The sequence below is a fragment of the Pygoscelis adeliae genome, unplaced genomic scaffold (genome assembly GCF_000699105.1).
Source record: "Pygoscelis adeliae isolate BGI_AS28 unplaced genomic scaffold, ASM69910v1 Scaffold121, whole genome shotgun sequence".
NCBI lineage: Eukaryota > Metazoa > Chordata > Aves > Sphenisciformes > Spheniscidae > Pygoscelis > Pygoscelis adeliae.
Genome location: NW_008824359.1, coordinates 6,195,603 through 6,210,830, shown reverse-complemented (window position 1 = coordinate 6,210,830; position 15,228 = coordinate 6,195,603).

Genomic DNA, 15,228 nt, shown 5'->3' with positions numbered 1-15,228 from the left:
CTCAGACAACCTTTTGCCATATCCACAGGGAACCATTCTTTTATCCTTGGATATTGTAGAGAATCAGTTGGCTCTTGACAAAAAATGTATGAAAAGTGAATTTTACAAAGCTGAAACTGAGTTGAATGTTCTGAATGCCTAAGCACAGCCTGTCCTGCTGCCTCTGAGATAACACCACAGCCTGTTTCAGGCATGTGTTTCTTTGTTCTAAAAGAACTTGACAATCTTGAAGGAAATTTTCAAGAACAAAAGGACCTTCATTACAAACTAAAAATGCTAGTAGGCAGGAGATGTGTTTTCTGGAGGACGTAACTGGCACCTTTGTTATATTTCCTGACAATCTGACCTTAAATTGAAAAGGACTTGAATTCATATTTAGGAAAAGTTACTGCAAAAAAAGAAGAGTCAAACTTACGTGATGTTCAGAATAATAACAGCATCTAGCTCCTATGCAACATTTGTTGGCATTTCATCTGAAAACGTTTTACTGAAATAGCCAGTGCCTTCTCTCCACTTTGCAGAAGTAGAATTTAATCAAGCATGGGAAAAGGTGAGATAAGGAAACGTGTGATGCCCAGGGATACTCAGTAAATAAGCAGCAGAGCCAGGATGTGGTGGGTTGACCTTGGCTGGCTTCCAGGTGCCCACCAAGGCGCTCTGTCACTCTTCCTCCATCAACAGGAGAGAGGGAGAAAATACAGTAGAAAATCTTGTGGGTCAAGATAAAGACAGGGAGAACACTCACCAATCACCTCCACGGGCAAAACAGACTCGACTTGGGGAAGATTAATTTAATTGATTGCCAATTAATGACACAGTAGAATTAACAAAACTAAAAAAGCCTTTCCCCCACCCCTCCCTTCTTCCCAGGCTTAACTTCACCGCTGACTTTTCTACCTCCTCCCCCCGAGCAGTGCAGGGGGACAGGGAGTAGTGGTTTCGGTCAGTTCATGATGCTTTGTCTCTGCCACTCCTTCTTCCTCACGTTCTACCCCTGCTCCAGCTGGAGGTCCCTCTCATGGGATACAGTCCTTCATAAACTTCTCCAACATGGGTCCTTCCCATGGGTTGCTGTTCTTCAAGAACCGTTCCAGCATGGGTCCTTTTCCATGGGGTGCAGTCCTTCAGAAACAGACTGCTCCAGCATGGGTCTCCCACAAGCCACAGCTCCTGCCAGAAAACCTTCTCCTGCATGGGCTTCTTTCCACAGGCCACAGTTCCTGCCAGGAGTCTGCTCTGGTGTGGGTTCTTCACAGGCTGCAGCTTCTTTCAGGGCACATCCACCTGCTCCAGCATGGAATCCTCCATGGTCTGCAGGTGGATATCTGCTCCACCGTGGTCCTCCATGTGCTGCAGGGGGATAACCTGCATCACCATGGTCTTCACCACGGGCTGCAGTGTGGATATCTCTGCTCCGGTGCCTGGAGCAACTCCTCACCCTCCTTCTTCACTGACCTTGGTGTCTGCAGGGCCGTTTCTCTCACATTTTCTCACTCCTGTCTCACAGCTGTTGCACAGCATTTTTTTATCCTTAAATATGTTATCACAGAGGCGCTACCAATGTCACTGATTGGCTCAGGTTTCGGCGGTGGCGGGTCCATTTTGGAGCCAGCTGGAACTGGCTCTGTCCAGCATGGGGGCATCTCCTGGTGTCTTCTCACAGAAGCCACCCCTGCAGCGTCTCCCTCGCCCAGCCCTGCCACAAAACCTTGACACATAAACCCAATACGCGGGATTAGAGTTGGAGTCCCAGGCTGGAGCTGACTGAGAATGTTACCAAATCTCCTGAAAAGAAGAATGACATGTATTTGAAGAGTTGCAGCATTTTTATTTCAGGTATGAGTTTAAGCTAACACACAGACAGTTATTTTGGCACAAGTTGGGTTTATCGAGGATTACCTGTTTGCAAAGGGAAACTCCCTCAAAATAAGGTGGACAGGGAGTTCACAGTTACCAAGGTACTCCTCTCTGCTTCCCTCTGGTTAAGTCTATGATGAGCCATGAAAGAAAACTCAAGAGATTGCATGAGAAATCTTTGAGACCCTCACACTCCCAGCCTGCCTCTCATGCAGTGACATGACCGCAGCACCCAATTACCATTACTGAATTACTTTTTCATGTCTTGCTGCAAAGCAAGGTAATCACTACTGCTACTCCTTTGGACTGATGTCCCACGTACACCTTGGAAAGCTAAATCAAAATAATCTATGCTTCAAGTGAAATAATTGAGTTCATTTATAAGCACATGCACCAGGATTTATCAGTTTTGATAAACATGTTTATCAAAACCAATGCACATTTCTGTGTAGTCAGTGCCAGAGACTTTAAGGGGTCAGGTTTTTCAGGTGTACCCACTAACTTCTAGGTATTTCAGGTTCATGGTCTTCTCAGGACTGTTTTATTTGAACAAGATCTGCAGCCAGATCAGCAACAGAGCTAAGTTCAAAACAAACATTTAATTTCTCTCATCCCTATTTAAGCCACTGGGGTTTGCTGATCTCTTCAGACTCATTCAGATCCACAGTTCCTCTGTTTGGTCCCTGCAAAAAGGGAAATCCATAGTCTGGATCCCTGTGATGACCATTCAGCTTGTTCAACAGCAAGATTTCCATTTTGTTTCTGTTCGGTGATCGCGTTTTCTCATCTTACTCTCCAGCATGTCAGTAACTCACAAAATTACCTGTTCCAGCTCAAATTCATTAAATTTAACCCACAATAAAATCATTCAAGTTTCTAATTCACCTCTGAACTTTTCAGAGCTGGACTTCAAAAATCAGCAGCTGCCTATCACATAGCACTCTTACATATTTCCCTTAGTGTAATCAATTTCAACCTCTGCCGTGCTGGTTGTTGTAGCAATAGTCACTTTTTGTCATTTTCTATAAAGTGCAAATGCTACAGGCCCTTCAGACACTGTCTGCTCTACACACATGGTGAACCCACCTTTAAAAATGTTTCTCATAAATCTTTTCTGTCACCTCTGTTTTGCTAACATTAAATTGAAAATAGGGGGAAGGGGAGGAAAAAGATCCTCTAAAAAGCTATTCTGGGTTTTGCTTTATAACAATTTATTATTTTTTTTTATTTTACTTTATTTTATTTTTAACCATAAGCTATCTTTTTTACACTGAAAAGCCAAGTTATTATTTCCTGGAGGTTTATACTCAAAACCTCTGATTGTCAGTTCATTTAATGTCGCTTTACTTTATGCTTCATGCCAGTTTTAAGGCTCAGCAAGAATTGACAATGCAATCCTTTCACAGCATCAGCTGACTGTGTTTTCTTTGACAGCAAGATTTCAAATCAAAGATTTAATAAACTAGTAGCTCTTCCAGTTAGCAGTGAAATGTTCTTTCAATTCCACCACTTAAAGAACATCAAACAGACCTCAGCTATACAGCAAAGATTATAGCTAAACCAGAAATGCAGCTTATTTGCATGCACAGGATCACCAGGGTTTGACTGTAAGAGAGGGAAAAGATGAAGAAATGTAATTTTGCTTAAAGTAAATGTGCATGTGAATGTGCATAAGTCCGTAAGCAGACTATACATACAGAGACATAGAAAGAAAGGACAAGAGATTGGAGATGATGCATACAGTGGTTAAATTACTCATTTGTGAAAGTGTTAAGTAGGTGAAAGGCAGTCTCGTGAAGCTTTGCATGCTGAGTTAGCTGGGAAAAGGTGTTATGCTCTCTCAGACTGGTGGCATCCACTCCAGACCCTTCAGTGCTGAGGCTAACGCTAAATTCCACTGAGCTGCAACCCTTTACGCCGTTTTCCATTCATTGACTGACTTATTTGCTATCCCAGCTTCCCACATCACACTTCTGAGTTTGGCCCAATTTTCACACACCTGGAGGGGAGGAAATGTAAAAAAACTCCACCTGTGAAGCCTAAAGGGACCTTTAAAGTACTCAATGAAAAACATCTTGTATGTGTGCCTTCCTCGCCCTGCAGGGGCATGTGGTTGCAGCTCCATGAAGAAATGTAATGAAGAAGAAAGACAAGTGATGGAGAAGAGCACAAATTCTTCTTGCTAATCCACAGCCATACTTCTGAGCTCCTGGTGTAAAGTCAACATTGATAATGTAACGGTACAGGGATGCACACCTCCACCTGTTGCAGTTGGACTGAGTTGGTGCCCAAGAGTGTACCGTAAAACACGCAATACCCGGGGGGGGGGCTGGGCTGAGGACGGGGTGTTTATAGGGTATGCTTATTTGTACCCTTGTTTCGGGAACTATGCTGTAGCCAGGGGTGTTTTTAAATTCCTGAGTGGGGTTCACAGATCAAATGTATTGACACTGAAAATTCCTGGAAAGCAGAGTATTTCTGAGATGCGTTTCAGGTCTTTCTTCCCTGAGCTCTTATTATTTATGGAAGAACTGGTAATGATGACTCTTGCACTGAAGTAGCTTTTTGCTCCCAGCCAGCTGGTCCAATCCAAAGTAGCATAGTGCCAAGTCCTCTCAGCGAGAAATTTTTACTCCTCACACCATTACCCCTCCATTTCTGTTCCATCTTGCAACTTATCCAAGCTGTGTTCACCCACTTTTGTTTAGAAGGAATATGTTTCTTGGAAACAAACACCTTAATTGATGTTACTTAACTGAACCTACAGGGCTATCCACATAACAGTGCTTACCAAAATTAATCTGAATTAGCTTTTTTAAGTGGATTAATTAAGCTACTTTAAACTCCTATGTGGACACCCTTGTTCAAAATTAAAGAGGTTTAATTCAATTTAGCTGAATTAACTTTCAAAGTAAATTAAGCCAAATTGAATTATAGCCATTCCAGTCCACAAAGGGATTTAAATTCATATGTTGAGGGCTCTAGTCACGTTAATTGAGCAAACAGCTGTAATGAGTTGTTGCCATCTCCCCATTTTTTATTACCATCTCGTTACCAGAGGTTACTAGTTCTGCTGTCAGAATCAGCAGAACAGAAGATATGACTGTACTTATCCACTGAAGTTCAGTCAGGTACCTTTGAAACCTTTCTTCATTAGCAACTAATACACCAGACTGCAAACTGAAGCAGTTGAGACAGCTGGACACATACTCTACCCGCTCTGCTAGAAAGGTGATTACATCTGACAGAGGAACAGGATGGAGAGCCAGAGTGGTAGCATCTTAGATCATCCCTACATTTCCCAAAAGTAACCCATGAGAACACCTGAACATCTCAGACTAACTCTTCAGAGAGTTCTCACGTAGTAAAATAATGAGAGGAAGTGACAGAAATATTTTACCCTTTGTTTTTGTAAGTTTGCTTCTCTTTAGGGATATTCCTTTAGAATGTCTTTATGACTGTAATCTCAATCAAATCAATGTCTATTAAAAACAGAGAAAATGTAAACAAAGCAAACAGATTAATTAACCAATTTGTTTTACATAGTCTATAATACAAATTCTAAAGTCTTTTTGACTTAATCATTAAGACATACACTTATCTATCTTGTTGCCTGTCTTCAGAGAATCTCCCCTTTCTATGCCTGGATAGCTTTTGTCTGTGCACATCCTTTTCGGAGAAGCCATTTGCAAATTCAAAGTCATCTATCTGCAGCTTGCTTGCAATAGGAGTAGTTTATCCACCTTCTAAGGTGACTTCATCAAAGAGGGAAGGAATGTGAGCAGCACCATACCCAACCAGAAAGCTGCACTGGACTGGAATGTATAGGGTTTGTAGGAGATGGGAGAAAGCCATTTAGATGTATTTTGTAGAAAATTTGTATCTAATTAATGGTCACCCATTTTAGTTTTAATGACCTGGTTCAGATTCTGCCTTTCACAGACCAGGTTGGTTGGTTACATTTCGTTTTGAATAGGCCTTTTACTGGAAAACTGTCTTTGATATATTAAAGGTCTATTTCATAGAATCACAGAGGTTACTCAAAGCCCCGTCCAACCTGACCTTGAACACTTCCAATGATGGGGCATCCACCACTTCTCTGGACAAGCTGTTCCAGTGTTCGGCCACCCTCACAGTGAAAAAGTGTTTCCTGATGTTCAGAGGGAACCTCCTGTGTTTCATTGTGTGCCCGTGGCCTCTGGTCCTGGCACTGGGCGCCACTGAAAAGAGCCTGGCTCCGTCCTCTTTGCACCCTCCCTTCAGGTATTTATATACATTGATAAGATCCCCCCGACCCTTCTCTTCTCTAGACTTGGCTCAAAACCTCCCCAAGGAGTATGCTAACATTTAAACACCCTGAACAATGATAAGTCAGATCAGTTCTTGAGTTTGAACTGAGTCATTTCAGAGGTAGTTACTGAAATCAGTGGAACTGTTTTTAGAAAACTACCTTTGGTAGTAGAAGGAGAGGTTATGGAAGTTCATTTTCAGGGTGGAATTAATTCCATTTTATCTTTGCTGTCAAAAAGCAATGCCTAGGCCAATGGATTCAGATCAGTACCTCCAGAAAGCTATTTACCCCATCCTAAAAGAATTGTCCATGATAGCTAGATAATACCCGTCTCTTTCTCCTGAGCAAAGAGCTTAGATTAGACTCTTGGCTTCTCCTTGGTTAATACTACATAACAGCCTAGCAGGAGGGAATTACTTGGTTTGCCGGTTCATGTTGGGTTGATGTTCCAAAAAACTACTACAAAGAATTGGAAGAATAAAAACTCTTTTAGTTTGGACTCCCTGCTGTGAATGGTCTAGGACACATACTTCGTAACAAACAACAGGTTTCCTTGCTCCTGTAAAACCCAGGAAGGATACCACTTCTTTTTTTTTTTTTTTAACCTCCGAGCCTCTCCTATGTTAGCAAATCACTTACCTATCAACATCTGAAAAGCACTGTTTTAACAGCATTTGGCTGGCATCCATAACATAAACTGAAAGTATCACCAGCAAAAGTATCATTCAAATGCTCTGTGATTGCAGCTCATTATATATTGTGCAGTGTTGTTTCTATTTCCTTTCTGAATAATTTATGTATGTAACCAGCAGCTCCCAAAGGGCAGATTTTGCAATGAGATAGATCATTTCAAAATTCACCAGCCCTGAGTATTAGACTGCTGCAGGTTGAAACTCATTCTTGCTGTTTGTCCCAATAAATACTCAAGGATTCAGGTTCTTGTGAAAAAAGGTGCACAGAGGAGATAACTGCACTTAGGCTATTTTTTTTTTTTAATTCAAATGAATATTTTGAAGGGAGAAAGGAGACAATTGTTTCTTTCTAAACACTGATCACAAAAGCATAGAAATTAAATGCAAAACCAAAACCCAGTTAGACAGAAGTGTAATTCTGTTGCTGGTCAAGTTCTTGACAAGTTTCTATTTCCTTCAGTAAGTAAAATATTGCACAATATGTAGTTCTGAGGAAAGAAATTAACAGTTCTTTTCTCCTATGCAGTAAGTTGGAACCATTTTCTCCCAGTCTGTTTGAACTCAGTTTCATTGCACCACAAGTTGACTTAAGGAGTGATCCAAAACCCGTTTATGTCATCAGGGGTAAGATCTGCATCTCTTTACTTTAGACAGGTAGAAGTTAGACATGTAATCTAAGCTAGTTACCCTAGGCTCCTGTCAGAGTCAATGGAGGAAAACCTTCTGAGGCAGATTCATTCTGTTTATCTTAGGATAACAGATTCAGGTTTAAGCAACTAGCTTGCAGACATTAAACTTAGAGCACATGTATTTCACCCTGGAAAGCTTATATTTTACTTCTCCAAGCTGCAGAACTGATCTTATATAACTCCAGTAACTCCAATTATTCCTTGCAAGGCACTTCAAATGTGGAAACTCAGTCCTAGTCTTTATAGTAAAATGTTTTGCTATCAAAATAACAGCTGTTTACAAGTAAAACATCTTCTAGGCCCAAGAATTAAGCTTGATTTCTGTCTTTGTCTACCTTCACTTTGTTTTTCCCGTTCACTTACCCTTCTGTACATGATCTCGTACTTTCTCCTTCTTCTATGTGTTTGGGCAAGCTGTTGCATGTGCTGATTGGCCAGCAGGCTGCTTTCTCCTCAGAATAAGCAAAGTGATTTAAACTCTCTTTCCCACTGTTGGTTATCTTTCCTTTCCCCAGCTGCCAGCTTCCACAAAACTTGTCAGAACATCATGTCTTTGAGATGTCTATCCTCTCAGTCAAATGTGGTTAAAATCGGCCAACGTGTTTGAAAATTATTTGAAGGAGGAAGAAGAAGAGGCAAACATACTAATGGGCAGGATGTATTCCCTTAAAATTAGACTAATCATATGTTTCCTTACCACTAAGAAATCTAGTAAAAGTTCTAGTATAGATGTACTTACAGAGGCAGGAAGGACCTTTTTTTTTTTTTTTTTGGTACAATTCCTCTCTTTGTGTGGATGATATAAGCTACACCAACAAAAACACAATGCTAGAAAGCATTTATTTTTCTGGGTGTACTCACAAAATGGCTCTCCCAGATGTTCCAGTTTCCTCTTCAGCCCTATTCTGTGGGACAGTTTTTTTAGCATATTTACTTTTTACCCGCCGGGCTTTTCTTTTTTTCCTTGGGAATACCTTAGTTTGTTATGCCCTGAAACACAAAGCATTAACAGCCTTTTAGAGAGTGCCAACACATGGTGGAGGTAGCTACCTGCTCTGTTTTCCATAAAATGGGTGTTAATAGGCTCTAGAGGGGTCCCTCAGTAAAGAAACGGAGGAGTTCAAGCATTTATTGACTGGCTTGTATCTCGTAGAAATATTCGAAGTGGAACACAGGAGATGTGGAGAAAAGCCACACAAATAAGAAGCTACTAATGAAGTGTTTTTACAGTTGGAGTTCGATGTGTGAGCTTGTAAAAGCTGATTAACTATTATTGTGTTTTCATCTAACTGGTTTGATAATTTGTTGGTTAAATGGCTCAACTGAGAAACCAGTGAGTGTCCTTGGAAACATGCTGGTGCATGAGTTAAAGCCTCAAATCCACACAGAGGGGGCAGGTTTATGCTGTGGATCCATGATACACTTCTCTTTTAATAAGTGAAAGAAAGAAGTGGCTGAAAAGTTGCATTTTGTTCTTACAGGGTTCTCTTTGAGCCTATTCCAGTCATTACAATTAAATCCTCTTTAGATTTTTTTTTCATAATAAAGGGAATTAACAAGTTGATTCTCTTCTTTTTCTTCTTTCTTTCTTGAATTTGTCTTTTTTCTCTCTTTCTTTCTCTTCCATTCTCTCTCTGTCTCTCTCTTTTTCTTCCACCTTCATTAAAGGACTCTGTTTAGAATATTCTGGGCTTGATTAACAATTAACTCAAAACAGTTAACTATCACATTAGAGCTGCAACAATATAATAGAGGAGACTTGAAAAAGCAGGTTGGAAAAACTACAAGCCTCACTTTTCAAAAGAAAATGACTGGAAATCTGTCGTAGGGTATGGACAGGAGAAGATGTGGAAGTTTGTGTTTATTATGCTTTTGTGCTCTGTTTTTCCAAAAAGTCTCCTTTGTTCCTCTTCTTAATTCAAATCTAACCACTTTAAGACTGTAAAACCTGTTGGCTAACATAAGAACTGGGAATTTTATGACCTTACTGCAGATGTATGCCTCTGAACCAACAGGTCCCTGCAAATCCTACTGATTTTAGTCTGACAATGGTCTTGACTGTCAGTAAAACTGAGCGGTAAACATTTACTGTTTTTAAAGTACTAATGAACAAGTCTGTGTGTCAGACATCCTCAAAAGGACTCAGCAGATGGATTGGGTGTAATAAACTCATGTCTAACAAACTGAATAGATCAGACTCGTAAAAGATGGGATGACTGAAAATCCCGATTCAAAAAATAAATGCGTGCAAAAAGTTGGGGGTCTTTTCAGGAAAAAAATATATGTTGTAACAAAAAAAAACCCTCCCACAATAATTTGACTCAGAAAATGCCTGTGGGGCCATGCTGGGGGTTGCAGCTTCAGTTTTTTATATCTTCCTCCAGCATGGTTTGGATTCCCCGGTCACATTGAATCTCTCATGGTACGTATGATCCCAGGACACACCCACTGCCCCTTATTTTGAGAGAAGACCCGTGTACCACAGGTCATACAGACCATAAAGGCATCCAGAATCCCATGAGGCTCTACAGCAGTGTTTCTCAGTCAAAATAAGCTGATTTTCATGCTGCTTTTGACTAATAGTCTAAATGATTAGCTTTATTCTTTTTTCCAATTTCCAGCAAATTCTACTAAGAAAAAAATCCCCCGAAAAAGTCACACAGCCATAGATATGATAACCATGTTAACTTGCTTTTTCAGATGTAGCTCATAAAAAGGGGGTGTGGTTCCCCCATTTAGAGGAGGCAGAGTCATAGTCAGGTCTTAAGTTTTATTCTACTTTTTTTCAAACAACCATATTGAAAAAGAAAGTTAAAAACATGAAAACAACAAAATAATTGAACAATTTTGTTTGGAATGGATTTCTGGAGGACTGTAGTTCAACCTCCTACTCAAAGCAGGGTGAACTACAACATTATATCAGGTTATTCAAGGTCTTGTCCAGTTTGGTTTGGAGTATCTCTAAGGATGAAGATTCCACAGCCTCTCTGGGCCCAAGTTCAAGTGTCTGATAATTCTCTCTCTTTTTCTTTTTTTTTTTAATATCTAATTATAATTTTATTTATTGTAACTTCAGTCTTTTTTCTTGTCTTTGGGCATCTCAGATGAGAGTCTGGCTCTGTCGTCTCTGCAAACTCCCATTAGGTAGCTGAAGACAGCAATTAGATTGTTGCTTGCCCTTCTCTTCTCAAGGTGGAACAGACCTAGTCCCTTCAGCCTTGCACAAAATGTGCTTTAGTCTCCAACTACCTCCACTGGACACACTCCAGTTTCACAATATAGGACTTCCCGTAAGCCAAACAGAGGGGAATAATCACTTCATTCAATCTGCTGCTACATTTTTGTTAATGTACCCAGTATGAAGTTGGCCTCCATCACTGCAAGGGTGCACTGCTTACTCATCTTTAGCTTGTGGTCCCTCAAGCACCCTCTACTACAGAACTGTTACCTAGCCATTAAATTCCCAGCCCATGAAATTTCATGAAATCTCTCTGTCTCGGGTGCAGCCTTCTGAGTTTGCTTTTGTTGAATTTCTTGAAGTTCTTGCCAGCTCATCCCTCCATCTTAATCCCTTCTCAGTGTCAGTCCTGCTCTCCAGCATCCACATCTGTACTGAAGAATCACATCCTTTTCTGGTGTACAAGAGTTGGAAAAAATATCAAGAATTAAAAGGACCCCAGAGGAAAAAAAAAAAGCAGCGCACACACACTTTTATATATTTGAGGCCCAGAGAAAATGAATCAAAGTGTGAGACAACCGAGCCAGCAGAGAAAGACATAACAAGACTGGCTGTAAGTTAAAGACAGACAAATTGAAATAAAAAAGCAGTCATGACTTTTGAGCACTGAAATAAACAACCAGGACGACTGATGGAGTCTCCAGTTTTTGATGTCTTCAGATTAAGTCCAATTGTCTCTCAATGTGAACTACTTTAGCCAAACACAAATTACTGGTCTTGACACAGGGAATAGTGGATGAAATGCAATGGCTTGTAGTATGCAGGATGAGAAACTGAATTATCTAATGGACTCTCCCAGGTTAAAGCTTTTGAATTTATGAATAATGTCTGGGACAAATTTGTTGCTGAAATGATACAGATGTCTATAACGATCCCTGCTCATTCTATTGTGTAGCTGCTTTTCTTGCCAAATGTAACCACATAATGTTTCCAGAAAAATGGGCACTGAGGTACATATCATTCCAGGAATTTTTTGTTCTGAAAGGATTGATAATATAAACATTGCATTTAATTCAATAACATGGGAGTGGATACATACAGGGTAGATAGATATACTTACACTTGACATCTAGTTTTATTTTCTATGTACACATATACCATATAAAACTTATAACATATACATAAAACATATAAAACAAAACAAGGATTTAAAGCAAAAAAAACCGCCTCATAAGTTAATAATTACTTCAACCAATAATTCCTACGCACTACGTGGGAACTCCATGTCAGCAGATGGGAGAGACACCCATTATCCAAGGCAGCATTCAGCCCAATTTATGACCACCATTTCTCATCCTCACATCCATGCATCTCTGTAAAGAGCCTGGCCTGTTAGAACCAACAGGTCCGTCTCAGTGGAGCTGCTCCCCAGCCAGTCGGACCACAGCCTGCATGGGTGTAGAGAGCTAATTCATACCATGTAGAAGACCTAAGATTTGCCCTTGCTGGATGGCATGGGATTCCTGCGGGGCTGTTTCTCTGGCTTGTCTAGATCCCTCTGTATAGCAGTCCTGCCCTCTTGCATATCTGCTCTCCTCAGCCTGGTGTCATCCACAAACTTGATGACGATATTTTGTGTCTTCTTCAGGTCATAGATAAAGATCCTGGGGTAGATCTCCAGGTAGAGTGTGAACTATTCAGCACCGCATTTTCAGCCCGATCTAGCCAGTTTCTCACACATCTAATCATCCACCCATAATATGGTCCAGAACTATACAGCAACCTATAGTGAATTTTCACATCCAATCCATTATTTAGTATTTCACCTGAAGAGTAGGTGTACAGGAATGAAAAACTGTCCGTTTTTACAGTTCTTGGACTAATTCCACCTTTCCCCTTCATGGTGCAAATGATTTTTCTTAAGCCGTATCTACATGAAATGCTGTTCCTATTGCAAACAAAATCTATTTTTACAGTTCAAAAGTATTGTTCTATTTTTAGCCTGAGATCCTTCCTAACAGAAGCCCAAGGATTTCACCCAATATTGCCACAGAGCCTTCAAATTTATCGGGATGGTATTAGAGAATTATTGCCCCAGTGTTATTGTGTTCTACAGAAGAAATTCAGTGCTCTTAAAAAATAGAGGAGCCAGCCACTCACGTCATGTGTTTGTGTGAGGGTTATAAGCTATGTTGTAAATATAATAAAAAAGATGTGTACAATCTTTGATGATTCCTGCTTTTACAGCAATTAATTTAAAAAAAAAAAAGTTCCTGAAACATGCACCACCACCAGACAATCAAGAGTGAGAAAGATAGAGAGAGACGGAGAGAGAAAAAGCTGGCTCCATGCGGTGCCTTTTTGCTTACAGCTATGAGACAGTACTGCACTTTCTCCTAATAACCTTGACCTGCTTTTCCTGGCTCAGCAGTAGCATCTGTGTCACATCGGCTTAGCATCTGTTTATCAATCTAACAGCACAAACCTGATTCCTGCTCCTAGTCTCTTTAGTGCTCATGATATTAAAATGACTGAATTAAACCAGCAAAATTCAGGAAGCACGAGACTTAGAGATAGGAACAGTTCTATGGAAAGAAAAGAAAGGGAAAAAAAAAGAAGCAGGGAAGAGGGAAACCATATGTAGGAACTCCATTTATTTATTCTTGATGGATTTAAAGAAGAAATTTGTAATGAATAATGACTACTAAAACCTCTTGTGCAGATTTCAGGGCCACAGGCTCTCAGAACAGAGAAGGTAGGAATCATGTCAGACTTTTCCATGGATCTTAAGAAAAGACAAAGCAAGTACAATGAGGTAATAAATTACAATTTGCCTGCAGTCTCTGCCTCCAGGTAAAAGAGCGAAACACCAGTGAATAGGATTTAGTGCAGATCTTTAATAAGCAGGGTGAAAGATATTTGGAACTCCCCAGGCTTGTCCCTGGGGTTTACTTTCCCCCTTTTGCTACCACTGCTCTGCTCTTTCCAGTTTTGAGATGTTTCTGAGCATAAGGATATTTCTGAGTTTGAGGCATTGCTTCATATTTAACGCTGGCCTGAGAAGATGTGGATTATACCCGCACACTTAAACCACTCAGAAGTCCCACGTTGCAGGACAGCTTCTGTTGCTTGGAAAGGCATAGTTCATTCCCAGAGTAGTCACCCTGTACAAAACAGATCCTGACTCCAGAGCCATTTCAGAAGAAAGGAGAGCTGTCAGCTGGGGAGTTCGAGTGCACAAAGTAGGCACAGCAGGCCAAAACTGAGGTGTCAAATAGGCCAATGTTATTATTTATTGTTTATCATTGCCATGCTCCTATCTGAACAAAATCAGAGCCCCACTGTGCTGTGCATACACAGCATAGTGTTTAGCTTCCAATCCCCCACCTACACAGAAACTAAGACAACAGGAAAAGGAGGAAAAAAAAAAAAGAACTGGAGAAATTCTCTGATCTGCTGGAAGCTGCTTCATGAGTCTGAGGTGTTGCAGACTTGAGTAAAGGTCTCATGCGTACCCAGTGTTTAAACCATAAAACAAAATAGTAAAACAGATATACCCCAAATTAATAAAAACACACACTGTCTGCCATATCAGCACAAATAGCCAGGGCTTTGGGGGTTTTTCTCCTATATAAAAGAAAGTTTTTTCCACTGTCATAGAGATCACTGAGTCCATTAATGTTGCACTGAAAAATCTATTGGGTACTGATTTGGACAGGTATTATACCCAGAGACACACTGAGCATCCACCTACTGAAGCATCCTAAATTATTCTCTGGAGATCTCCCACAATTGCTTGCCTTGAGAACTCTAAGATCAAAGGCCAAAATCTGACGGTGGTGTGGCTGAACGCCAGCGGCATGTAAGAGGTCCTTTTACAATAACATACATACACATCATTATTTATCCTTCCTTCAAAATGCATTAATGGAGACTTTGGACCACACCTACAGTAATGCAAATCAAGCTGCTCCACCAGATTTTGTCCCTACATCCATGATTTTGTGATTGTAAATAAGGGGGGAAAATAGTTGGAAAGAAGGGACTCACTGCAGTTATACAAACTACCAGCTATCAAAACCATATGACGAGATCTCAGTGTGAGGTAAATACATGATTTACAGGCTAATTCACTGCTCAGGCCACCTCCAGTGAACTTAGATTAGTCAAGAGATGAGTTCGAAAGAGAAAACATATGTAAACAATTGCTGAACCTCCAAAGAAGGTTTCTTCCACAGGGAAGCAAAGGATAAAATTATAGACTATAGATCTGTGAGAGCAGACAGCTAACTTGCAGTTATTCCAGAGTTCTTCCTAACATAAGAGTGCACATGGTTTGGCTATGATATGAACTTGAAATCCGAGCTCCTTTTACCGTTTTATTTTTAACAGCTTTTTACTCTCTCTATGTTACTTCACCTTTGTTTGAAAGCAGTGCCAGCAAGTCATAGGAAAACTCACCCAATGTCATCGAGGTTGTAGGATTTCACCTATATTTCACACAGGAAAGCTTTATCACCC